The sequence below is a fragment of the Brienomyrus brachyistius genome, chromosome 1, assembly GCF_023856365.1.
Source record: "Brienomyrus brachyistius isolate T26 chromosome 1, BBRACH_0.4, whole genome shotgun sequence".
In the NCBI taxonomy this organism is placed as follows: Eukaryota; Metazoa; Chordata; class Actinopteri; order Osteoglossiformes; family Mormyridae; genus Brienomyrus; species Brienomyrus brachyistius.
The window spans coordinates 17,919,820-17,944,959 of record NC_064533.1 but is presented as its reverse complement, the minus strand read 5'-3'; the positions used below and the strand labels follow the sequence as shown (position 1 = coordinate 17,944,959).

General features: G+C 47.1%; 2 long non-coding RNA genes across 2 annotated transcripts in view; both read right to left on the bottom strand.

Annotated features, from left to right (window-relative positions):
* Positions 1–13,217, bottom strand: part of LOC125748058 (uncharacterized) — an 85,865-nt gene extending 72,648 nt beyond the window's left edge. Inside the window, exons 1-2 of the long non-coding RNA XR_007399454.1 lie at positions 12,995–13,217; positions 12,712–12,800 (exon numbers count right to left, since the gene is read on the bottom strand). This is a non-coding gene — a long non-coding RNA (uncharacterized LOC125748058). The remainder of the gene's footprint in view (positions 1–12,711; positions 12,801–12,994) is intronic.
* Positions 13,218–18,353: 5,136 nt separating this feature from the next.
* On the bottom strand, positions 18,354–24,253 carry LOC125745992 (uncharacterized). The gene is made up of 3 exons (XR_007398822.1): positions 24,193–24,253; positions 23,655–23,781; positions 18,354–18,659 (listed from the first exon to the last, which is right to left on the bottom strand). It is a non-coding gene; the product is annotated as an uncharacterized LOC125745992 (long non-coding RNA).
* Positions 24,254–25,140: the final 887 nt, after the last annotated feature.

The window sequence follows — 25,140 nt, the reverse complement described above, 5'->3', positions numbered from 1 at the left end:
TAATGAACAGGAAAACTTTCTGGCAAACTCTCCTTTATCAGTGAATCCACCTACTTATGGACAAAATAGTGCCTGGCAGCTCGATGGTCTCGGGGATTTACCTTAGACGTCCAGTAAACACACCAGGTAGACATCTGCCCAGAGTGTGATGTTAAGCTGAATTTACATTTACGTTCCGCTCATCTGCGTCTGCGCAGCAGCTGTCAGCTGATGCCCTTTTATGCAGGAAGACCATCCAGCAAGGAAGGCTGGTGATTGGGATTCTCGAGGCTCGCTGACTTTAGATGTATTTGGCCAAGACAGCTGGTTTCTTAGCGTCTTTTCGTCTCGCATGGTGAAGTGGCAGATTCACCCCCCACACTTGTACTCTGCATTAGCACATTTACTGTAAATGTTATATAAAGCAGCGTAATGCACGGTTAATGGATCAGTGTGAATCTGCATCACGGCATGTATGTGACAGCAGCGGCAGCAGTAAAAATATTAGTACAGATATGGCGGGAGCGGAGTCTCTGTTTGAGCAGATGTTTCATGATCATAGAATTATGCAATTAGACGAAACATCTTTGCACAAATAACCTCAGCGGCTGCATCTATCCAGCCATAAACATCCACACTGACATCGCCACCCCCCCCCCCCCCCCCCCAATGCCAGCTAATTTGCCTAAATTCGCACTGATAAGTCCCCTGTTCCTACCTATATAATAGAGGATCATGATGCCCATTAGTCAATTAATAGCCTGTTAAATAGCTACAGTTCCAGGCAGTTTATTTACTCCTGGGAGCATCTCGTGATGTCTGCCTGTCCTGGAGGCCTAGTTGGGGTTCGGCATTTTCCCTGAGACCACCCCCCCCCGTCTGTGGTAATGTTAGGTTGTGTGGCCGCAAAAACATTGTTATTTAAGACATTCGGCAGATGCAGAGGAGTGTTGCCATGTAAACATCCACTGGAGTACAGTCTGGGGGCTGTTTTTTTATTCTCCTCCTCTCTCCTCATGTTATTCTGTTTCTTTTCGTCTCTCTTCCCCTGTCTCCTGACCGGTCTACCCCCTACTGTGATGTTTGTGTATATGTATGGTCGGTTGATGGCCAGTTTTTCGCTGGTACCTGTGACTAGTGACATGGTGTATTGCAACAGCAATAAAGGGTTCTCATCATCATCATCATCATCATCCCCGTCACTGAGCTCTGGTCTCCTTACCAGTCAGTAATACGCACAGCCTGGCTAAGTGCCCCCCCCCATCCCCCAGGTGCCCGCCATAGGGTAAATCACGGTGACGGCAGAGTGCGCCGAGAGGAATGAATTTAATCTACGGTGGTAACGCCACACCGGAGCGTGCAGAGAGGCCGGGAGATGCCGCATTAAACGATCCCTATAAAGCAAAGCGCTCCCTTTGGAGATGCGGGTAATAGCCCCTATTATACAGCCTCTCTCAGAGCCTTACCTCCTGACAAGGGTATTAAAATGCAATGAATCAACCATTAGGAAGCAGCGCCAGCAATCGGAGGCCTATTAATAAGGTGGCTCACTGTGGGAAGCAGCAGGTAATGATAAGCACAGAGCCGGCGTCTAATTGCCCCATGTCCGTGTGATCGTCCTCTGAAGAAAGGTGAGGGAGGTGCCCAGGATCGCAGATTGGTTAGCTCATCGGGATGAGGACACCTTCAGGGGGGACACTAACGGGGCGCAGCCCGGGCAGAGTAGCTGCGCATGCTCGACACATTTTATACACTCAACGCGCTGCCCAGGTTCTGCAGGTAGAGATGGGACACCAAGAGCAGTTGACTGGATGCTGCAAAGCCTTCTAAATAGGGAGGGGGACGGAGGAAATACGGCAAAGGTGGAGTCGGGACACCATAAGAGATTGACTGGTGCTGCAAAGCCTTCTGGGTAGAGAAGTGCATGCCATGTTAGATGCCTTCAGACACAAAGAACCTCGCAAACGGCCCACAAATGTCTTTTCACCCATAAAACTCAACCTACCTGCAACTTAACTTACACTTACCCCATTATGTAATGATGTAGTTACCCCCCGATACATGGAATGCCCTTCGCATTTTAAATATGACACGGGACGCTGAAACGCAGTGCGAGACACCAGTAGTCCTCAGGCGGGTTCCAGCAGCGAACGGCACTTAGATGGTCCAACACTGAGGTTTCCGTTTCACTGTGGTAAATAAAACACAGACGTTCCTCCCTCTGTTTATATGGAATTCCCCGGGTACCTTTTCCAGCTGTCAGCTGTTATTGATATATTCATTACAGGGAACCTGTTCTCTCTTATCAATTACCTCTGACGGGACCATGTTGTCAACCTCGGTTGACAATGAATCAATTTACAATTATGATTGTTGATGGCCCATGACAGCAGCTCGGGAACAATGTCATTTGGAAGTCCATGGTCATTAGGTGAACATTAGGATGACGCGGAGCGCCGGGAGACGGCGTGCGGTGAAGCACCGCTTGCCATGGCCCGGCTTCAGGACCCACACAAGAAGCTCCACCCGATGGCCTGTCCAGAACTTTCCAGAAGATAATAAACATGATTACAGTCGCCACCCTAACAAACATGGCGTGGATTAGCATGTAGACAGAAGTTACGTCCGAATAACTGGTGTCTCAACCTCTAACCATCCAGCAGCATTACATAAAGTTGCTGCCTCTGTTTATTGCCTCATAATAATCTTAAATAAATCCATGCAGGCCTGTAGCTACTGGTGCTCCTGCTTTATTGTCTTTCACTCCACATGAAATATGCATCAATGTTCACTTCAAGAATGTCATCATACTGTATGCATGCGGGAGATTTATGAAGCAAAATCTCATGTGGTTAAACCAGCCGGTTAAACACTTAATCAGACGAGTCAACGCATGTAAATAAGTTCTCTCCTCTGTAATATTTACCATTGATGTTGTTTGAAATACCTCAACAGCACCACCGTTTGACTCCCTCAACAACTTCAACAGGTCTGTCTGTCACTGACGTAGACGTGGTCCTGAACATCTCTGCTGAGTCCCTCTCGCCACGCTGCACTGAATTTGAGCATCTCTGTGAGTCTGAGAACTGGCTGCTTTTTCCCACTGGAGTGAAAATGTGGAGACAGACGAGAGAAACCCCATCCGTCACAATGAAATACCGTTATTTTCTCCATATCAATCATTTAAAAATCAATACGTTTCCTGCGAGTGAGTTTTGGCGTTCATTTTTTTTGCCCACTGTGACGAATCTCTCATTGTGAGGATGGTTTTTGGGTTCATCGGCCGTGTCCGTCAGTCAGAGGAGAGTTTGTGAAAGCGACCCCTTGTGTTTTGCCAGGATATGTCCGTAGATGAGACCGTATTATCCTCCCAAACTGTCTGCCTCCTGCGTTTAGCTGAGAGCAGACGAAGCACCTCATCCTGCAATCCATCACCAATCGCTCGGCCCACCCCCCTGTGCACCACCGCGCCCCCAAAAGGAAACCTGAAAAATGGCATAGTGTAGGGATAATGACTCTGTCGGGCAGGCCTGGCTTCTCCCCTCCAATAAAGAAAGCGACAAGCTCCATGCGTGATATACGATGGCCCCACCCTACACGTTTCAGATGGGGGGGCAGGGGCCCTGTGCTTTACATCCCTGTAGTCTGATGACAGGATAATACTGTACAGTTTATAAATTCTTCAGGTCGACAGTCGATCTTCTCCAGCCTGTGCACCCCCTCAGTTTGAGCTCCTGAGCCACATCGGCACTGCTTTGAGATCCCCCACCCCTCTAGGTAGAACCCCCACCCCTGTGCCACTACTCCCAAGAAGTATATTTAATACAGTGGTATACGAGTCAACCAGGAGTCCACCTGAAAGAGGCTTGACCTGAGACCCCCCCTAGAGAGACATATGCAGAGGGCGGAGGGGATGGGAGGTCCCAGTAGCCTAGGGCTACCCCCAGCAGGTCAACCAGGAAGCATTAAGCATGTGTCACTACACACAAAGCATACCTCTGTCTATCAGATCAGCATGTGGGTGGCTGTACCTCCACCCTCACTCTCCTCTTCCACATACGACCTCCTAAAGAAGGTCTCTGTCTCCAGCTGGTCCAGGTCTCTAGAAGAACCTCAGCTTTCACTCCAGCTCCCCATCTCCCCCTTCGTCTACTTTGTCACTGAGCACCCAGCTGTCCCCTGGGGCCGATGGCCACCCGACTTCCTCCCGTCCATCATCACAGAAACTCACTCCATCCGCCACCAACAGGGTGAGAATCTCAGACACACCATAAAGTCACTCAAACTCCAAAAGAGTGAGCATCTCACACACAGAGTAAACGCACTTCCCTTCAGACCGAGTGAGCATCTCACACACAGAGTAAACGCACTTCCCTTCAGACCGAGTGAGCATCTCACACACAGAGTAAACGCACTTCCCTTCAGACCGAGTGAGCATCTCACACAGAATCTTACATTTCCTCCAAAGTCTTCATCATTCCTCTTTTCTAATTTGTATACATTATTTACTCGTGAATAAAAACAAACACAGAACACTGTGACATCCCTGGTTAATTTGTTTACCACAAGGTGCTGATATTTCCAATGTGAAACACCGCTGATAGTGCCTCTCGATGGTGTGAAATCTCATAAAAGCGAGCACTAAGTATCGATAACTCCTCTGACCGGCATGCTGTGCATTGTGGGACGGCACGGGGAGCTGTGATAAATCTCACGCCAGCCTGTCTGTGCTAAATGAAAAGTCTCCACTGTGGCAACGTGCCCTTTTAATTAATGAGGCCCAGCGGGGCCTGCTTGCCCGTGGGGACACGGCGGCCTCGGGTGCGTTTACCAAGGTGACAACGTCCTAACTTTAGGTGAAAAGAAGTCCGACCACAGGAAACGTTCTCTCTGCTCCTGTTGAAGTCATCAATCGCCAACCCTTGCCTACCACTTAGATTTAAATCTACATTTACATTTGCATTTATTTTATATGCCTGTATCATGGATGGAGATTCAGTCAAACCCTTTATACTGTTTTTATCTTGGATCCCAGTCAGTTGTGCACATTTTCTCTTCCTGTTCGCGTAGAAGAGCAATTATTTGAGAATTGTCAAAGAATCCCACCATCCCGGGTTAATCAATCATTCCCGCAGTTTTAAAGGAATAATATTGAGGTGGGGCTGTTAATTCTCTGGTCTGGAGGTGATTATGAGATAATGAAAGCATACTTTTCATATCCATCAATTTTGTAGCTGTATAACATGTGAAAGCGCTTCTGAGCTCTTTCTGCTGGGATATATCAAAGCATTTGGCAGAAATGGGGAGATTAATCAGAAGTTCTGAGCTGCTGATTTTATGGTTGGTTCTCTGTGCATCTGTCCATAAGTTCAAACGGAGGGTGGAGCCTTCACATACCTGCAGAGCCCCCAGAGGCGTGCAGGTGTGGGCAGTAGGGGCGGAGCCGGTACCTCTCAAATGCGGCCCGCCTGCATACCTGTGCATTTAGGTGGGGAGCGGAGCTTGTGCCCCTCAAATCTGACTCCCCTACATACCTGTGCATATAGGTGGGGGTGGAGCCTGCGCCCCCCAAATGCGGCCCACCGACATAGCTGTGCGTGTGGGCGGGGCAGAGCCTGTGCCCCTAAAATGTGGCCCACCTGCGTAGCTGTGCGTGTGGGCGGGGCAGAGCCTGTGCCCCTAAAATGTGGCCCACCTGCGTAGCTGTGCGTGTGGGCGGGGCAGAGCCTGTGCCCCTAAAATGCGGCCCACCTGCGTAGCTGTGCGTGTGGGCGGGGCAGAGCCTGTGCCCCTAAAATGTGTCCCACCTACGTAGCTGTGCCTGTGGGCGGGGCAGAGCCTGTGCCCCTAAAATGTGGCCCACCTGCGTAGCTGTGCGTGTGGGCGGGGCAGAGCTTGTGCCCCTAAAATGTGGCCCACCTGCATAGCTGTGCGTGTGGGCGGGGCAGAGCTTGTGCCCCTGAAATGTGGCCCGCCTGCACACCTCCGCATGCGGCTGAGGGGGGCAACGTGCCCAGCCCCTTTTCTCTCTCGGATAACGAGCGAACGCGGCCCCTTTACGCCGCAGGCCTTCATACACAATTTAGCCAGAAAGCCGGGCCTGATCATGATTTAGCTTTTGACACGCTCTCCCCCCCAGGCAAGCCGGGACTAATACAGATATCTGACTTCCAGAAAGAAAGGAGGAAAAAAAGCAGCCCCTTTATTGACTAAATGATAAAGAGGTTTGTAATGATAAATAACAGTCATTTTATTGCGGAATTCCCAGCAAAGACACACACTATACATTATACAGCAAAGCAACACTGCAGTCGACGGCCTGTTAAGCTGCAGTCCAGCCGCGCCGGGACTAGACTCCCAACCGGCCCTGGGATCCGCGCTATTAATACCGCATCAACGCAATACAGGGCGGCGGCTCTGTCCTCTGTGGCCACATGCAGAGCATCAGCCTTTCACAATTCCGGAAGACTGGTTTGGTGTTCTGCTACCGCTGTGGGACTGCGGGCTTGGCCCGGGTGCGACCCGTCTGCAGATGCTGGTTCCTCTTTTAATTTAAAACAACAAAATTCTTCAAAGGAAGAGAAAATTTTAACAGTTAATTTGCCTGAATTAAAATGTGTGTGTCTGGAAAGACAATTAAGTTCTGCAAAGAAATCAGCACATTCTCAGTGCAGACGTAATATCTCTAGTATAAGTGACAGGAATGCCACTATTGCACATGCTGTATAGATATTTGGTGAAGGGTATTCAGCTGAATAATGAGCCCATGCCTCTGTAATTACCCTCTGGTGCGTAAAATAAGCCCCGCTGTGTGATGTGTGACAGGTGTCTCTTTCAGCTTCCTGTGGATTTACGGGGGACGGTTGCGTATGACCTCCTTGTTTTGCGGCATCCCTGACGATCTTGCAGACGTGCAGCTCAGTGATGCTGCCGTACAGGGCTGCACCCTAATCGATGCCCTTACTTATGCTCCTCAAATCTAACCCTAACCCTACCCATGCAGCATCCCCCTGAGCACTAACAGCAACCCTGCTCCGCATTATCTTACCACGTTAGCAGCACACACCTCCATGCATGTCTAGGTTGTTAGCTCCCTGGTGGATCCCCAAAGTCTTGCCAAAGACACGGCTTCCCCTTCGGAGGCATTGAAGGCATGTCCAGAGTGGCCACTGAAGGGATTTCGTCTGCGCTCATTTTCCTCAGACCCCACACTAAGACCAAATACACGGCGGCATATTAAAGTGTACGATCTGGCGATAAAATGATAAAGCGATGCCGCTTTTCTCTTGAGTGATACCTCAGCAATGGCTGCAGGGCCTGTGATTACTCAGAGGCCTGGGCAGGGGGCGGCAGAGAGCACCCCAACGCCCCTCATCTGTTAGTGTCAGGATGACGAAGAGCGTGAAGCCGACTCAATAAAGTCCTATGAAACGCCTCATATACACATTCAGAGTGACTGATTAAGCGCTCAGGCAGGATTTCCGGCTCATTCCGGCTACTTCAGCCGCTTTATCGTTTCCCCACTTTAGCTCTCTGTTTAGTCAGGAATGCCCTTTTCCTTGCATAGCAACACTGGCCTGGTAATTTTTTTCAACTTCCAACTTTTCAGCTTCATCCTTTGGGCAGTGACCCATAACCCTCATCCTAACTCCAACCCTCTTATGGTCCGGTGAAAATGAGGTCCATTTGTGCTCGCAGACTTTTTTTCTCCATCCGTTGAGTATGTGCTTATGAAGCCCTTATAAGAGAAAGGATTGCCCTCCTAGTACCAGGAGGGATACATCTGTTGTACCCGTGGTTTTTTGATGTGAGCTTCAGTCAAATTACACATTTATTGAATAATTACTCTTCTCACACCTCTGGGACCCGGGTTCGAGTCTCTGCCAGGGTCACATGTGTGTGGAGTTTACATGTTCTCCCCATGTCATCGTGGGGTTTCCTCCGGGTACTCCGGTTTCCCCCCACAGTCCAAAAACATGCTGAGGCTAATTGGACTTGCTAAATTGCCCATAGGGGTGCGTGTGTGAGTGAATGGTGTGTGAATGTGTCCTGCGATGGGCTGGCCCCCCATCCAGGGTTGTTCCCTGCCTCCTGCCCATTGCTTCCAGGATAGGCTCCGGACCCCCCGCGACCCAGTAGGATAAGCGGTTTGGAAAATGGATGAATGGATGGATGGATGGATGAATAATTACTGTATTGCCTTGCATGACGTCAGGTAAATCTTGCTGCTTATAAACTATAATTTCTCCAAAAAATAGAAATAATCAACAACAAGGGGAAACAGCTGGTAAACATGGGGAATCCACACGAGGTTAACGAGGGTCCATGGCACACAGAAGGAGCAGAGGACTGGGGCAGGAGACCTGCTGGGACGTCCCATCATACTGACAAGGCCAGGTGTCATTCATTCATTTACCGTAAGTCATTAATGATGAGAAACACATTTGTAATAATTGTGTAACAATGATAAAAGCAAAGGAAACCTGGCAGCAGGGCCACGTCCCGCGAGGCCACTACACCTGCATGGGAGCCACAGCCACTCAAGTGGGGTGCTTATTTGCATAAAAAAATATTAATAAAAGTTGAGTAAGTTGAATCGAGCTCGAGGGCTGAAGTATCCTGCAGGTTCCCCTGAGGTTCCTGCACTAACAGGAAATGTCTTAGCAATGACCTTCAAGCTTCATGTAGGAGCTCAGAGTGCATGTGTCTGTCCCACACCAGGCAAAAGCCAGGACACCATGGATGGGCTACATTCCAAGAAAAACCCATGTGAACACTTGTTGTATGATCAGTTAGGAGATCGGCTGGAGCAAGAGCCGTCAAAAGCATCCGGAAGCGTTCCTTCTCTCTGTCAATTATTGACGCGAATAAATCACTTCCACAGAAGTGTGTTCTGGCGCAATCTATAGTTATTAGTCGTAAGAGCAGCTCGCAGTGAAGAGCCGTGACCAAACCCGAGGTGCTTTCATTTTAGGCTTTGTAGGGAAAACTCCAGATGAAACAAATACCTCAGCAAGCAAAACAAATGGAAACAGACACGCTAAATGTTTGTCATCCTGGATCCTGACGCCATACCTGCAGCACCTGTATCATTAACATTAAAACTGGCACACAGAGTGTCGTGTTTCCACATCTATGCTAAAGGGCCCGAAGAGGAGCAAATCAGATGGAAGCCATGCCCAGGAAGATCAGGCACTTCCCAGCAATAAATCCTTCACCTGATGACAGAAATTAATACCGAGCTAAACAAATTTACTGCTCCTATGGCTATAAAAATATAGTGATGATTTAGGAGGATTTAAGAAATTTAACATGAGAAGTCTGACTGTTTATTCTTTTATACAGAGTGTGATGCACAAAAAAGCACTTGGGGCCTAACCTCAGCCCCAACACCACCCATGGCGAATGGTCCAGCCCGCCGTTGTCTGTCAACATCACCCTGAGGGCTGATTTCAGTGCCCAGTGGATTCGCCTGCAGAGGCCATTTGGGCTGTAGGTGCCTTTGCAATGCAATATCATCCCCCACTTCTGTGTCACGTCAGTCCACAGCTCCGAAGCGAATGGCATGTCCCTGTTGATGTCAGAGGGCATGTCAAACCAGGCAACCCAAGTGCTGATCACATCTCTGTCAATGTGGACGCCAAAGGCATGGCTTCTGCTTACCTGGTTGTCTTGTCCACAATTATGAGCAGGTGCATGAGGCCGTGAGATGGGGCATAGGGCCCCACCAGGGCAACATTAATGTGCTCTAAGCATCATGCACTATTAAAAAACAGAGCCAATGATGCTTTACATGCCACTGTACCTTAACTCTATGGCATGTAGCACCAGCTGCAGTCTTTTCTAAGAGTGGGCACACAAACTGGTGTGCTAACCATTCAGACACGTATTGCCTTGATTGTGAAAGGTCATGGACCACTGGGAATGATTGGTCACTGTTGGCCCATGGAGGTCATACAGTAGTTTACGCTTTCCAATGTAACATCAGCAAGTCGTGGGCTTTTCTCCACTGACCTGAAGGCTTGGACCTCCAGGTCCGTGGTCTGGTCAGCAGTCAACAGGGCAGGATCTATGTCCATGTGCATGGCCTCAAGTGCAAGATGGGACAGACCCTTGATGTGTCAGATGTCTGTTGTGAACTGGCTGATGGCTACCTGACACTTTAGCCATTGCCAGGACCAGTGGCTTGTAGTCGACCAATGCAATAAACAGCCCCCATCCGGTGCAAAGCAGAAATGTCAGGTAAGATACAAGCCGAGGAGCCCAGGATTGGAAGTGCTGTACTTGTGCTTGCTGGGATGCAGCTGCTGACTGTCAAATGCCATTTGTCTACTGCTCATAAGCTGCTCCAAAGGTGTAGTCCGACGCATCCATCATAAGGAACAGGGCAATGTCTGGTAGTGTCCAAGCATGGTCTCCTCTGCCAGAACTGGTTTGACATCTGAGAATGCCTTACGTCTATACTGGGACCATGTGACCACGTGCTTCATGGCTTGACCTCACACTTCCATGTATAAAGGTTGTAAAATCAGAGTTGCTCGGGGATGAACCAATGATAGACATTCATTATCCACAGGAATTCCTGGAGTGCCTGTACTATGCGGGGTCATGGGGAATCACTCATAGGAAACATATCTCAGACAACCTGAACAGGAATTGATGATCAGCATATGCAGGTCAAGCTGTTCAAACAGGACCCAGAGGTAGGTGAGATACTTGGCCCTGGAAGAGCTGGCGACCAATATTCCAAAAGTGTCCAACCTTTGGAACATCTGCGATGCATTTATAAGCCCAAGTGTCACGCACAACAACTCAAATGACCTGATGGAGGTGATGGACACCACCTTGGGAATGTCCTCCGGGTGCATGGGCACCAGGTGATAACCCCGAACACGCTCCACCTTATGAAATGGTGTCAGTATCTCCTGTCTGCCTTGGACACCATGTGTAAGAGTGAGGCCCAAAGACTGATTCAGCGGCACACGATCCCTATCCCTTACATGTTGCTGAACACAGCCCTTGCACTAGGCAGCTTCTCAGGCTCACTAACAGGTTACGCCGTTCTGCAGCCACCACTTAAATAGCCGAGTTTTTGCTGTTGGACCACTGCTCAGGGCTCACTAACAGGTTATGCCACCCTACAGCGCTCATTTATCCAGAAAAGACTGGGTTTGTGCTGTTGGACCGCAGCTTGTGGCACTCAGCTGACATGCCCTGACATTTCAGGCCCCTATTAATCATCTTCCACCAGTCTCTTCAAAATGAATTAAATTTCATTTGAAAAGCTGAACCACAAATTGTTTTGCTCCTGATTTCAGAGCTGCTGGAACAAGCTGCTCTGTGTCTGGGCAGGACTGGGGCAGATGGGGCTGCCAGGCGGGGCCAGTGGTGGGGGCCGCACCTCGGCTCGGGGGGGAAGCAGCCACTGCTCTGGCTGGGGGTCCCTAATGTAACATGGGGGGGGCGGGGGGTACGTCTGCCCAGCACTTCATCACAGACTCTTATTCAATCTTGTTATCTGCCATTAAAAAAGTCACATTGCAGTTCCTGCACTTGGTGATAAATTGTTTTGCTCTGATGTGAAATGAATAGCCCCCATGTATGAAACACTCAATGCAGCGATACTCAGATGTAATATGTTTCAGCAGCAGTGGGAATGTAATGAGAATAAGCAAGTTTGTGATTCATAGCATGTCGCTTTTGTGTTTTTATTGAAATCACTGAGATTTATCTTCTAATGTTTACTAGATGTAAGGAAAGAAGCACAAGGGGTCATCAGAGCCAATTTCAGAAGCATCTTACTGCCATCAGTCAGTGAAATCAGGCCAGTTCAGTGCTGTAATCATAAGCAGAGCATCATTCCATATTCCGATATTCTGGGGATTGCCATATTCTGCGGACTGTCATAAGACACAATCAGTTGAAATCTATTTAAGAGAGAGAGAGAGAGAGAGAGAGAGGTTGGGAGGGAGGGAGAGCCCACTCACACAGCTGGGCAGCTTGTGCGATCATGCTTTAAGGTTATTGGTCTGGACCTAGAAAAATGTCTGCAGAAAACCAGGGTAGTTTTTATGGGAAAGCAGCTTTGAGGTTCTTCTCATCCTTAATGCAAGATCTCATAAGATCATGCATTTACCTTTCTTGTACAAGTCTATCATTGAAGGCTCCACAACTCTACTCTCTTCCAACTTCTTAGAGCAAAGTTTGTGGCTAGTATTTAATTCAATTGAAAAAATTTGTCAAAACAAATGATCATTTCTATGCTTACTGCATGAGGCCTAACCAAACACAGCTCAGGACAGTCAGGCTACAGCAAGGAAAACAGTTAATTCTGCACATGCTCCGTATTGATTGGCACGGGGTAAATGCTTTTATTTACGGCCGGTGTTTCTTTACCTTAGCTGACATTTCACCATCTGCTTAGAGCTGCCGCTCACACGATCTAATACAATATGTCAGCCAAGCAGAAACATGAATGTTTGTCCTTTTCTTTCCAAACAGCTCTGGGCTGCCAGGAGCGACTTTGCCGCAGTTTGAAGCCCCACCCGGAAAAAGCTCATAAGGCAGGGTTGGTGCGCAAGAGACTCAAAGCACACAGTGACAGAATGACACTCTCCATGCCTGCAAACGGCTTCCGCGGTGTAAACAGGGGAGAAGCTCCGAGATTCATTAAGGCAGGAGCACAGAGGAGGAGCGCAAATCCGACACACCGAAACCGGTTTTCTGTCGCACCTGCGGTGGGGCCGTCGACTTCCTCGTTCTCGCTCTGCCATCTACTGGATCTTGTCTCTTGTGCTGGTGCAAGGCCTGGCTCCATTCAACTGACGAAAGAATGCAATGTTAATGGAAGCATTCATTAACTGTGGATGCCCCCCCCCCCCCCCCCCCCCCCCGCAGGCTGTGGCGGGAAACACATGCCACTTCATCTCCATAGATGCTAATAAAAAAATGGCATCTTTTGGTTTTTCCTTTTAGTCATTAACGGTCTTAATATGGAGGATACAGTAATACCCACCATGCCTTGGGGCTTGCGTCTTCATGCAGTACAGCGGTAGGCAGGCCAGTAATGAGGACCGGGCATCCGTGCAGCAGAGACAGGCGAACTTGGCCATGTTCTCCTGGAGGTCCTGCCGCTCCCCTAACACAGATCATTCTCTTTGATGATGATGAGCCTGCCTGGTCTGAGGGCACCAGCACCAGATCGTTCCTCACAAGGAGTTAATTATGATGTGACAATTAAGCACGTAGAGCAGCTTCCAGCTTGTTCATCCAGAGGATTTGCTTGTGTTTTGTCCAATCCTGTTCTGCACCCAGGTTTGGATGTTGTAAGTTTCACGGACGTTGCCAAAAGCAGCCTCTGGCTTTCCGATTGGTGCGAAGTACCATATCAGTGTATCAGTATCTCCACATGTTTGACAGCTGTCTGAAGGAGATGTAGCTTTGTGTGAAAAATAGGAATGTACGCGTGAACAGCCCTAGCGATCCGACACAGCGACGGGGCCGGGGGATTGGAGCATCGAGGCGTCATGCAATGAAGTGTGAAAGCAGAGCAATGCTTCAAAATCTGCATTAAAGAAAACAGGGTTAGGCAAAAGAAGCATCCGGAAGGATGACTGTGGAGCCAGCTAGCAGCTAGCAGATAAAAATAACTGCAACAAACACCCCCACTCCTGGCCATGGACTCTGTCACAAAGTATCAGTCATAAGCTTTGTCTGTCTTTGGCTATATTTAAGGAACTGAAAGGGAATTTATAATCTGTTTAATGAAATTTGGTCTTAAAAAAGGTCACACACTTAATCTTTTCATAGATGATTCCTCATTAACTCACTTTTTCCGGAAGGGATCTGTCTCAGATTCTACCAGCATTTATACCCAAGCAAGGGAAAAATAGCTGGACAGCGATATCTGACATCATATTGCTGTTGCTCTCAATATTTTCATATAATAAAACAATAATAATATAACAATAATATACTGATCATGAAATAGACTATGCTTTACAGATTTTACAGTATATTTCTGAAAATGTTACTAGCAGGTAAAACTGCCTTAGTTAGTTTGCTATGCTGTAGTACAAAAACATATGCCCAAATTTTATAATTACATTTGTTTAAATAAATTATTCAATGTTTCCCCTGATGTCTGAAGCTTTGGTGCTTGTTTCTGAGTGATCTTCCGAACGGCTGCACGTATTTTTTCTGTCTCTGTGCTGACGTATCCAGTCTGATATTTACATGCACCTAATAAAGGAAAAAAATGCAAATTGATGTAAAAAGAAGAAAATATGACTTTTCCAACAGTTTTCGATGATCACAAAATGTCGGATATCGCCAGAGGAATATGGTCAGTCAGAATGGGAATGAAGGAGCCTCCCAGTGTGGGGGTGACTGGCCTTCAGGTGCGATCTGTTACTTGGACGGCTCGGCTGCACTTTCACAGCTGAAATTTGTCCTGGGGCAGCAGCCATTCCTCAGTGTCAGGGACTTAAATGTGTGTGGCTCTGAAGCCCTGCGATTACTGAACACACACAGCACCTCTTACCTCAGACCGCTTACATCAGACTGCCGTAATTAATGAACACACACAGCACCTCTTACCTCAGACCGCTTACATCAGACTGCCGTAATTAATGAACACACACAGCACCTCGTACCTCAGACCGCTTACATCAGACTGCCGTAATTAATGAACACACACAGCACCTCGTACCTCAGACCGCTTACATCAGACTGCCGTAATTAATGAACACGCACAGCACCTCTTACCTCAGACCGCTTACATCAGACTGCCGTAATTAATGAACACGCACAGCACCTCTTACCTCAGACCGCTTACATCAGACTGCCGTAATTAATGAACACGCACAGCACCTCTTACCTCAGACCGCTTACATCAGACTGCCGTAATTAATGAACACGCACAGCACCTCTTACCTCAGACTGCTTACATCAGACTGTCGTAATTAATGAACACACACAGCGACTCTTACTTCAGAATGCCACGATTACTGAATATGTGTATTCTCAGTATGTCTCACCGCAGATCGCCATGATTACTGAACACACACAGCAAGTTCTACTTCAGATCTCTGCCACCACTACTGAACACAGAGAGTAGCCCTTACTTCAGACCACCACGGTTACTGAACAAACACACTGGTCTTGTGAAAAGCTCACCTGAGTGGCACCACGTTCAACTGTTGCTGTCAGCATGGTTTAGTTTCACACCCGTAACCTGCACAGGGGGTGGGGGGTGGTGTTTGCCTTTCTGGATACTGTTTAAGTCTCTTAAGGTTTGCTTGTTCGGTAAAAGCAAGAGCAAGCTCTGGGGGTCGCGACGCCCTGCGCTCTGCGGCATTCGCGCTCTCTGCAGTCTTTGAACGCTAATGCTCTGAGTGTGTCTCTGGGCTGCTGCATTTACACAGGTGTCGGCCCCAGGATGTGTCGCTGCCCAAGTGCTTTCACGTACCTTCTGGGCTCTGTAACATAACGCCGGCCCCTTTATCGAATTTAGCAGTTTATTGGAAACAGCTTCTATACATGATTTAGCCGCGGCAGTGAAAGGGTCCATCCCACTCACTCCACCTCCTGACATTAGCCTGTTGCTCTCAGAACCAGGCCCCAAATCGACTCTGTCAGCTAATACTATGAACAGGACATGATCAGAGAATAACAGTGTGACAAGGACAGCGCTGTGACCATAAAGTGTCAGCAGGATAGCTGCCCATTATCAATTAGCACAGGCCTTCACAGCAGTGTGACATGGAAAGCGACTGTGGGATAGCTGCACATTAGCACAGGCTATCATGGCACTGTGACTGGAAAGTGGGAGAGGGATAACTGCTTGTTAGCAATTATAAAGGCCATCACCAAGCTGTGACTGTAAGGCAGCCGCAGGATAGCTGCACATTAGCAATTAGCACAGGCTATCACAGCGATGTGACCGGAAAGTGGCTGCAGGATAGCTGCCCATTAGCAATTAGCACAGGCTATCACCGCGGTGCGACCGGAAGGTGGCTGCAGGTTAGCTGCCCATTAACAATTAGCACAGGCTATCACAGCGGTGTGACCGGAAGGTGGCTGCAGGTTAGCTTGCCATTGACAATTAGCACATGCTATCATAGCAGTGCGACCGGAAGGTGGCTGCAGGTTAGCTGCCCATTAACAATTAGCACAGGCTATGACAGCGGTGCGACCGGAAGGTGGCGGCAGGTTAGCTGCTCATTAACAATTAGCACAGGCTATGACAGCGGTGCGACCGGAAGGTGGCGGCAGGTTAGCTGCCCATTAACAATTAGCACAGGCTATGACAGCGGTGCGACCGGAAGGTGGCTGCAGGTTAGCTGCCCATTGACAATTAGCACATGCTATCATAGCAGTGCGACCGGAAGGTGGCTGCAGGTTAGCTGCCCATTAACAATTAGCACAGGCTATGACAGCGGTGCGACCGGAAGGTGGCGGCAGGTTAGCTGCTCATTAACAATTAGCACAGGCTATGACAGCGGTGCGACCGGAAGGTGGCTGCAGGTTAGCTGCCCATTAACAATTAGCACAGGCTATGACAGCGGTGCGACCGGAAGGTGGCGGCAGGTTAGCTGCCCATTAACAATTAGCACAGGCTATCACAGCGGTGCGACCGGAAGGTGGCGGCAGGTTAGCTGCCCATTGACAATTAGCACAGGCTATGACAGCGGTGCGACCGGAAGGTGGCGGCAGGTTAGCTGCTCATTAACAATTAGCACAGGCTATGACAGCGGTGCGACCGGAAGGTGGCGGCAGGTTAGCTGCCCATTGACAATTAGCACAGGCTATGACAGCGGTGCGACCGGAAGGTGGCGGCAGGTTAGCTGCTCATTAACAATTAGCACAGGCTATGACAGCGGTGCGACCGGAAGGTGGCGGCAGGTTAGCTGCCCATTGACAATTAGCACAGGCTATGACAGCGGTGCGACCGGAAGGTGGCGGCAGGTTAGCTGCTCATTAACAATTAGCACAGGCTATGACAGCAGTGCGACCGGAAGGTGTAGGCAGGTTAGCTGCCTGTTACCAATCAGAATCACAGCAGTCAACAAAACAATAAACATTCCAGCAATGCACTGCTGCAGGATCCCTGGTGTTCTATCACAAAAATATTGTTCTTTTTAGTAAATAAACACCATTTCATCACTTCATTTATTAAGATTCATTTATGTTTTACATTCAAACCACTGATTTCTAAAGTTTTGTGACTTCCTGTCACAGTTGATAGCTGTTCATGCTGTCAGTCATTACTGTCTCAAAGTTGGCAGTATTTCATCATGTATGTACAGATGTCTGTGCATGTCAGAGGAACAGGCATCATCCAAGGTGTATCATTCCCGGACACAATCATCCCTGAAGAACCACGGAGGCAGAAGGCAGCGGACAGCTGCAGTGACACTCTGTACAGCATCTTCGGGAGCCCTGAGGGAGAAGCCAATGGGAAGCAGAGCACACCGCTAACAACTTCGGCATGCAGTCGGGGGTCAATGCACCATGTCAGAGATGCCCTTTACAGGAAGACATGGGCAACCCTTCCTCTGTCCCAGCTGGGGGAGACCTAGCAGCCACACTATCTTCTGGGGATGGTCCTGACGGTCTTAAACAGCGGGCACCGTGTGACATGGGGGGACATGCATGAGGTTTTTTTCACAGCTTTTTAGCTGTAATTCCATACTTTTCTTTGTAAAACATCCTACACTTTTCTCAAACAGTACAAACAATGTTTCTTCTAAACTGTTTTCACTTGGCCTAAAAATTTCACACACAGGCCTGATAGGGTGGTGAGGCCAGGATGGAGAGTGAAGCATCAGTCAACAGGGCAGAGAGAAGTGAGCAGGCTGAAATGGAGGCCATATATCAGGGACAGTTAGCATGTGCATAATGAAATGACTGGAGCCATTACCTGCATATGAGACATTAGCTTAGCATAGCTTAACTTAGTTTAGCTTAGCCTGCTGCCATTTAGCGTGTGTAAGAAGCATCCAGCAGGAAGGCAGAAGGTGTTTTCATACCATCCATTTGACTGGTTGTCTTTTTGACATGACCTTGTCACCCTGTGGTGTGTGGATGCTGAATTCTGTCTGGCCTCTCTCAGAACCCCTGTGTCCCATCACCTGGCAGGCATCCCCAGCGATCTAGGAGAGTCTCACTTTTATTCATTTTTAACCAACACTAATGAAGTACAGGTCTAAAAATCACCCCAACATGAGTCTGCTGAGTGCTTTTCACTTTCATTTGTGAACTCAATATACCTAAGGACAACAACTCCAGGTTTTCCAGGCATCAGGATGTCGCTTCAGATTCTCCAGATATCAGGATGTCACCTTCAGGTTCTCAAGATCTCAGCACGAGACCTCCAGGTTCTCTAGATCTCAGCACATTACCTACAGGTTCTCCAGATATCAGGATGTCACTCCAGGTTCTCAGGATCTCAGCATGAGACCCCCAGGTTCTATAGATCTCAGCACATCACCTCCAGGTTCTCCACACATCAGGATGTCACTCCAGGTTCTCCAGATATCAGGATGTCACCTCCAGGTCCTCAAGATCTCAGCACGAGACCTCCAGGTTCATTAGATCTCAGCACATTACCTCCAGGTTCTCCAGACCTCAGGATGTCACTCCAGATGTCTTTGTTGTTCTTCACTTCCTCTGTAGCTCTACATAAGAACAGAGAACAAAATTGCAGCTACACTGTGTGCATGGGGGATAGTGCAGAGAAACAGCTCTGTGACACAGTATGTGAGGCAAGCAAATCTGAATTTGGCAGGACATCTGTCAGTGCAGTAAAGGCATCTCTTTTCAACAGGCACCTCACTGAGGCTCTAAAATATTCATTTATACCACAACATGAGTGTTACTCCCCTATGTAATTATCCCAGAGAATGATATTTTCTAAATGAACCAGCTTTTATTATATAATGACACCTAACTGTTTGTATTGGAAGCACAGATGGTGTTTGCGTTGATAGTAACAGATAAAGCGGCACCTAGAGAAATCCTCCTCTATGGAGACGCTCGACATACGTTTAAAATCGACCAAATTAGTTTAGTCACAAAGTGTGAGATGAAGCACAGTGTCAGACAGCCCCAGGGCCTGAGGGGGAGTGGGGAGCTTGTCAATCACAAGCCCTCAATCGTCCCATTCACATCATCTCCAAAACCTGGCTTATATCACTTGGAGTTAAGTGCAGCACAAAGGCTGTGCTGTATCAACACAGCGGTAAAGGAGAAACACATGTCCCCATCTTCAGATCTTCTTCCTGGGCCGGACTCTTTCATCCTGAGTCAGTATGCGATGGTTCCAGGTGTAAAGTAGTGCTGAGAGGGTCGTATTGTGAAATGTCCACCAGTGAAGATTTCGGAGTGAGCAGCCAGAACACGCAGAGATGTTTGCATCTGTCTTTGATGAGCTGAGACCAGGCTACAGATCCTGAGAACATGCATTAAGACCCATTTTAATTAGACATGGTACGCTACCAAAAATACCAGTAATGTCAATTCATTTCTGACACGTTTCCATGGTGAGACCTGAACCAAACATGCCTTACATAATGAGAAAAGTGCTGCTTGAGTAAACGAATACCGTCTTCTACTCTAAACACGCTTTATTTTCATCTGTCATTTTCATTAATTGTATTCACCGTGGACCACATGTCAGAAAAGTACATAAATAAAAACGTGAGTGTGTGTGCAAAACCGTGTGAAAAAACACCTTGCATCTCAAGCACATTCGGTAAAGTGGTGTTTCAAACCCAAGCATTTCACCTTTCAGCAAATCATTAATACGCCCACAGTGAAAAATGTTGCCCCTGAATCTGTCCACAAAATGAATAACAGGCCACTTTGTTGTCATGACAATCCTGCAAGCAGCCCAGGATCCTGGCTGCACGTAATCGGTGAGCAGAGACGCAGACAGGCCTGCACCGGCCTGATTCCTGCTCTCTGGGAGGCGTTTTAGAGGGTGTGTCAGTGTTGGGAATAAGCAGTACACACTCATCGCTCTTCCCGCTCCATCCTTGACACCAGCTGCCCTACAGCGCAGTCTGTTTAGCTCAGATCTGATCAGCATCTTTATACTTTATCAGCCTTGGGGTTTCAATTTTGGCTTGGATGCCTTTACAAATGAACACAATCACTGGCAAGTCAGAGTCCCCTGATTGCACAGAGGAAACAGAGCTGCAACTTGACTGGATTAGCATGTCACTCGAGGATAAAGCAGGAGGCCTGCCATTGCTATTCCATGCATGCACTCCGTCTTATTTTGCCAAAATGATAAAAATGTCTCTCGTATTATTACTTGTAAAGCCATATTCCGTATTCCTCTAGGCAATCTGTGTGATCAATGTGCTATCTAACAGAATCAGTTTGCCCCAGAATACTATTTATTTTGAAAATGATCTTTGGTGGGTTCAGGGTACCATGAAACTACGCTGCATGGAATTTCAGAGCTGGGAGAGCTTGGTGGGACCAAAGGACCATGGAATTTCAAAGAGCCGCAAAAATATCCAGCTTCCTGTTTCTGTATCTTGAGTTCTTGCATTTTGTCATGATTTGTTCATTTGTATGTTCAAAGTAAAAGAGAACCTTTTCATGGTATTTTGTACAATGTTGTGCTGAATGGTCCTGCAGGGGTGGAAATTGCAATATTATGGCTATAAAGGTTTTATAATACTAGGGAGATTTGAATGGTGAGAATTAGTGCTACCATATTGGGAATTTTCAGGCAAAAACTAAGATTGTTTTATCTATTGCATTATGTGGAAAGCGTGGTATTTTTAATTCAGCTCTCTTTCTCACTTTTTCTCTCTCCCTCTACCACCCCCCCCAGCCCCCACCCCTTTGCCTTGTGTTTTTTGTTATGCAAGCTAAGTCTGACCACTTGTTACTTGGGTAACACAGGAAGTGAAACCGTAACAAAAAGTTCACTTGTAATTGGTCACGGTCACGTTAACCAAACAGGAAGAGATCTGCAACTGATTAGAATTCTTCCTCCTGCATTAATAGTCCTAAAATGAATTATGTGCTAAGGTCTAATGCCACTATTGGTTTTCCTGTTTTGAAGCTGTTTTATAGAGGAGAAATGCCCAGCCCACAAAGCCTGTTTTGAGGGAGAGGAGTGGGGCTTTGAATGGACATGAACCTCCCCGTATAGCGATACCCGCTCGGTCCCATCCCCGATGGGACAGTTCATCATCCCACTGGAGCTCCTGGTGATGATTAAATCCTGAGGTATGCAGACACAGTCCTGGAGTCACACGGGGGCGATCACACAGGTGTATTTGAGCTCCCGTCCGGTCGGGCCCCAAAGCTGGGGCCACGTCTGTGACGATGTACCAAACTGGCTCTGCTGTTCTTTCCAAAAAGATCCCATATCCTCAAAAAAGGGCAAGCCTCCAAAAGCGCTTTACTGTTTTTAAAATTAAAAAGTAATAAAATATGGAATACGTTTTGGTATTTAAAAGTTCCTGCTATACATTTTTAAGTGATTGAAAATAAAAACTTTCAGGTTGGACTTTTTTTACAGTTATTTTACTGTTATAGACTATTATTATCCACATACATATTGTGCAAATATATAGGCTATAATTTTATTGTATTTTTTTTGGCCTGTCATTTTAATCTTGGCAAGTGTATCAGGTAGAAAATGATTTGAGAAAGCCTGGCTTAAGGTCTATTACTGAATTCCCGGGGAAAATATAGTATTACTGGGCCTTTGTTGTGGTTTGCAAGACGGCAGTTTGCTGGAGTTTCACTGCTCAGTTCTCATCGTATTGAATTCCAGTTAAACACGAGAATCTAAAGGCTCATTGACAAGCAGCCTGAAAGCTGAGCCCTGCCAGAAGTCACTTTAAAAAATGACATACAGCTTTACTTTCATAATTAAGGATTTACAGTAAACAGAGACAGACTAACCTACGGGTTCCTCTTGTATCGTTTTGATGTTTGATTTTATTTTATCGAAAAAAAAAGAAGATAAAATTAGTTTTTCACCTCTCTCATCTGGTACTGAACCTATAAAAGAATTTGTCATCACTAGCTTGTAGGGGTTGGCACATCCTCCCTCACAATATGCTGGATCGCTCCTTTAGTACGTTTGAAGAAAGTTTCCTTCAGGTCAGAAAAACATCCAAGAACTGGCAACACAATATTTAATTACAAACGGAATGAATGAAAGACAGAGGGTGATGGAAAATAGTACAAAGGAAAGGGAATAAAGAGGAAGAAGAGGGTGAAAAGTATTTTTTTTAAATCCTGATAAAGGAATTAATTTAGTACAGCGATGCTTTTCTGAGGGTCCGGGTTGCTTTTGTCTCTGGGTGTCTGTGTCAAATCCAGCCCTTTGTATCCTCAAACATGGTATATAGCATTTTCAATTTCTTGTACAAAACTGATATTATAATAGGAAGTAGCTTTTATGCCTACAACACATTCTCTACCCTTTGTAATACTTATGTGAACAAACAGACTCAAAAGAAACTTTGCAAAGAAAGTTTTTTTTCTGCCCAAAACTATTTCATGAACTTACTGACCAGACATATATTCCAAAAGTACCGACTGTAATGTTTATTGGTTCGGAGTCAGTGTGACAGCAGAATGTCCCAGGGGCAGATGGAGGAAATAATGATGTATAGGAGATGTATAAGAAATGTTTAGTTCTTTTTTAGTTTAAAATTAAGTCTAATGGGTTTTGCAGCTATTGTATAATAAAAGATGACAGAAATATCAGTTTGTATTAGAACCATTTTTCTCCAAGATAGATGTTTTCACGTGACAGCTTAAAACTTTGTCCCCTTACCAGTTGTGTCTGGACATATAATGTGTGGACACGGAGTTTAGCCCAGTCCCACGTCCAAGGAAAGGTACGCTTTCGTTTGATGTGACCATTCGATAAATGCAGCCTTCAACCTCAGCTGATGTAAAAAGAAAAAGATGCTGGAGTCTCCCCTAAGCACATGTGGCTTAACAAGGTGACGTTTGCTTTTCTGAATGAGGCCATTTGCTCAGAACTCGGAGGAGAACAGAACCGAATTTCCAGCAAGCAGGGGAGAGATGTTATATTTCAATATGATGCTTGCTGTTAGTCATGCATTAGCTGGTCGTCAGCTGAGTAGCAGCAGTGCTGTATATATGTAAGTGTACAAGAGGACAGAGTTACAACATTGGGCACCTGGTGTAGGCAGAGTAACAGCGCTTAACTCATCGAGAGAAACCAGGAGCTCCTCCGCATGAGCGGAATGATTGGAGTTACCGGTTAATTTATGCTACAGTATATTCATCTCTGCTTTAATTCTGTGACTCTATGACTCTGTGAAATTCCACCATGCTGGGGTAAGTGTTTAAAATACTGTCTGTAAGAAATGCAAAATGTATGAATCCCCACATCTCAGCTTGATTTATGAGAGATAATAAAACACTATTTAATGCTTAAACATGGCTAGGAGCAATCTGCGGCTATCAAGATGTGGGGGTGTAATGGCTGCACATGACAGATTACCTCCCGGACTTGTGATGCTTGTTTAAGGTGCTCGACAGATATATGAAGCCACACGTGTCTGCAGACTAACTCCGTGCTGAAGGCCGTGGTGGGCCGGATCGGCGTGCAGCCGGGCAGGGTGAGGAGCTCCACACAAACACCATGCTAAAGTTCAAACCTTCCTCTGTGATCCACCGCTGGCATCATACCACTGGCAGGACGTCCCCAAGGCATGCCCTCCAGCGGTAGCCAAAATGAAGACCAGTCACCCCAAACCATCTACATGTACGGAGGAAGGGCGTCACCTGCAAGGGATTAGAAAGCAGGTATTTTTGAATAAAATTCATATGATTAAGAATAATTAAGCATAAAATGTGATATTGTATACGGCACAATAACTATGCTATATATGCAGGGATGGACATAACTGGTACACAAGTATGCATTCCCCTTTAAAAAGGATATGTGGCATAATCGATTGTGGTAACAGTGTAAATAAACAAAATATAATGCTTTTTAATCTTTATATGCTAACTCTACTTTATTTGCAGTATACAGGTTAAAATGCAAGGTATTTTCTTGTCATATCAGTGCAAATGCACATAAAATAAGTACGCATTTAAAGTGTTATGAAAAATTGATTGTCACATCCCTGTATATATGAGTATACAGTATTAAAGATTTAGTTTCAGTTAATAATGAATATGTGCACATACATGCAGAACATCCATCCATCCATCCATCATTTTCTGCTTAATCCGGGGTCGGGTCGCGGGGGCAGCAGTCTCAGCAGGGAAGCCCAGACTTCCCTCTCCCCGGCCACTTCATCCAGCTTCTCTGGGGGGATCCCGAGGCGTTCCCAGGCCAGCTGGGAGACATAGTCTCTCCAGCGTGTCCTGGATCTTCCCCGGGGTCTCCTCCCAGTGGGACATGCCTGGAACACCTCCCCAGGGAGGCGTCCCGGAGGCATCCGAATCAGATGCCCGAGCCGCCTCATCTGGCTCCTCTCGATGCGGAGGAGCAGCGGCTCTACTCTGAGTCCCTCCCGAATGACTGAACTCCTCACCCTGTCTCTAAGGGAGAGCCCAGCCACCCTGCAGAGGAAACTCATTTCGGCCGCTTGCACCCGCGATCTCGTTCTTTCGGTCACTACCCATAGCTCATGACCATAGGTGAGGGTAGGAACGTAGATCGACTGGTAAATCGAGAGCTTTGCCTTTTGGCTCAGCTCTCTCTTCACCATGACAGACCGATGCAGCGCCCGCATGACTGCTGACGCCGCACCGATCCGCCTGTCGACCTCCCGCTCCATCGTTCCCCCACTCGTGAACAAGATCCCGAGATACTTAAACTCCTCCACATGCAGAACACATCCTGTTAATTCACACCAGCGCTAATGTCCTGCTCAGTATACTGTCGGGCACGCGGTCGGTGGTGCCGTTGTTTTACTTTAACATGAGGTTAAGTTGCGTAGCTCTCTGTAACTTTACTGTTCTTCTTGATGTATGATTGCTATGACTTTTGGCGGTATGTGGAAATAAAAAATCACCGTAGGTGAGGCAAAGGCACGTATGGCGATGTTTGCGTAAAAAACGGCTTTAAGCGCCGCTCTGACTTCCGCGCTGTGTGAGTTTGAAATAAAAGCACCACAGAAACATGAAATG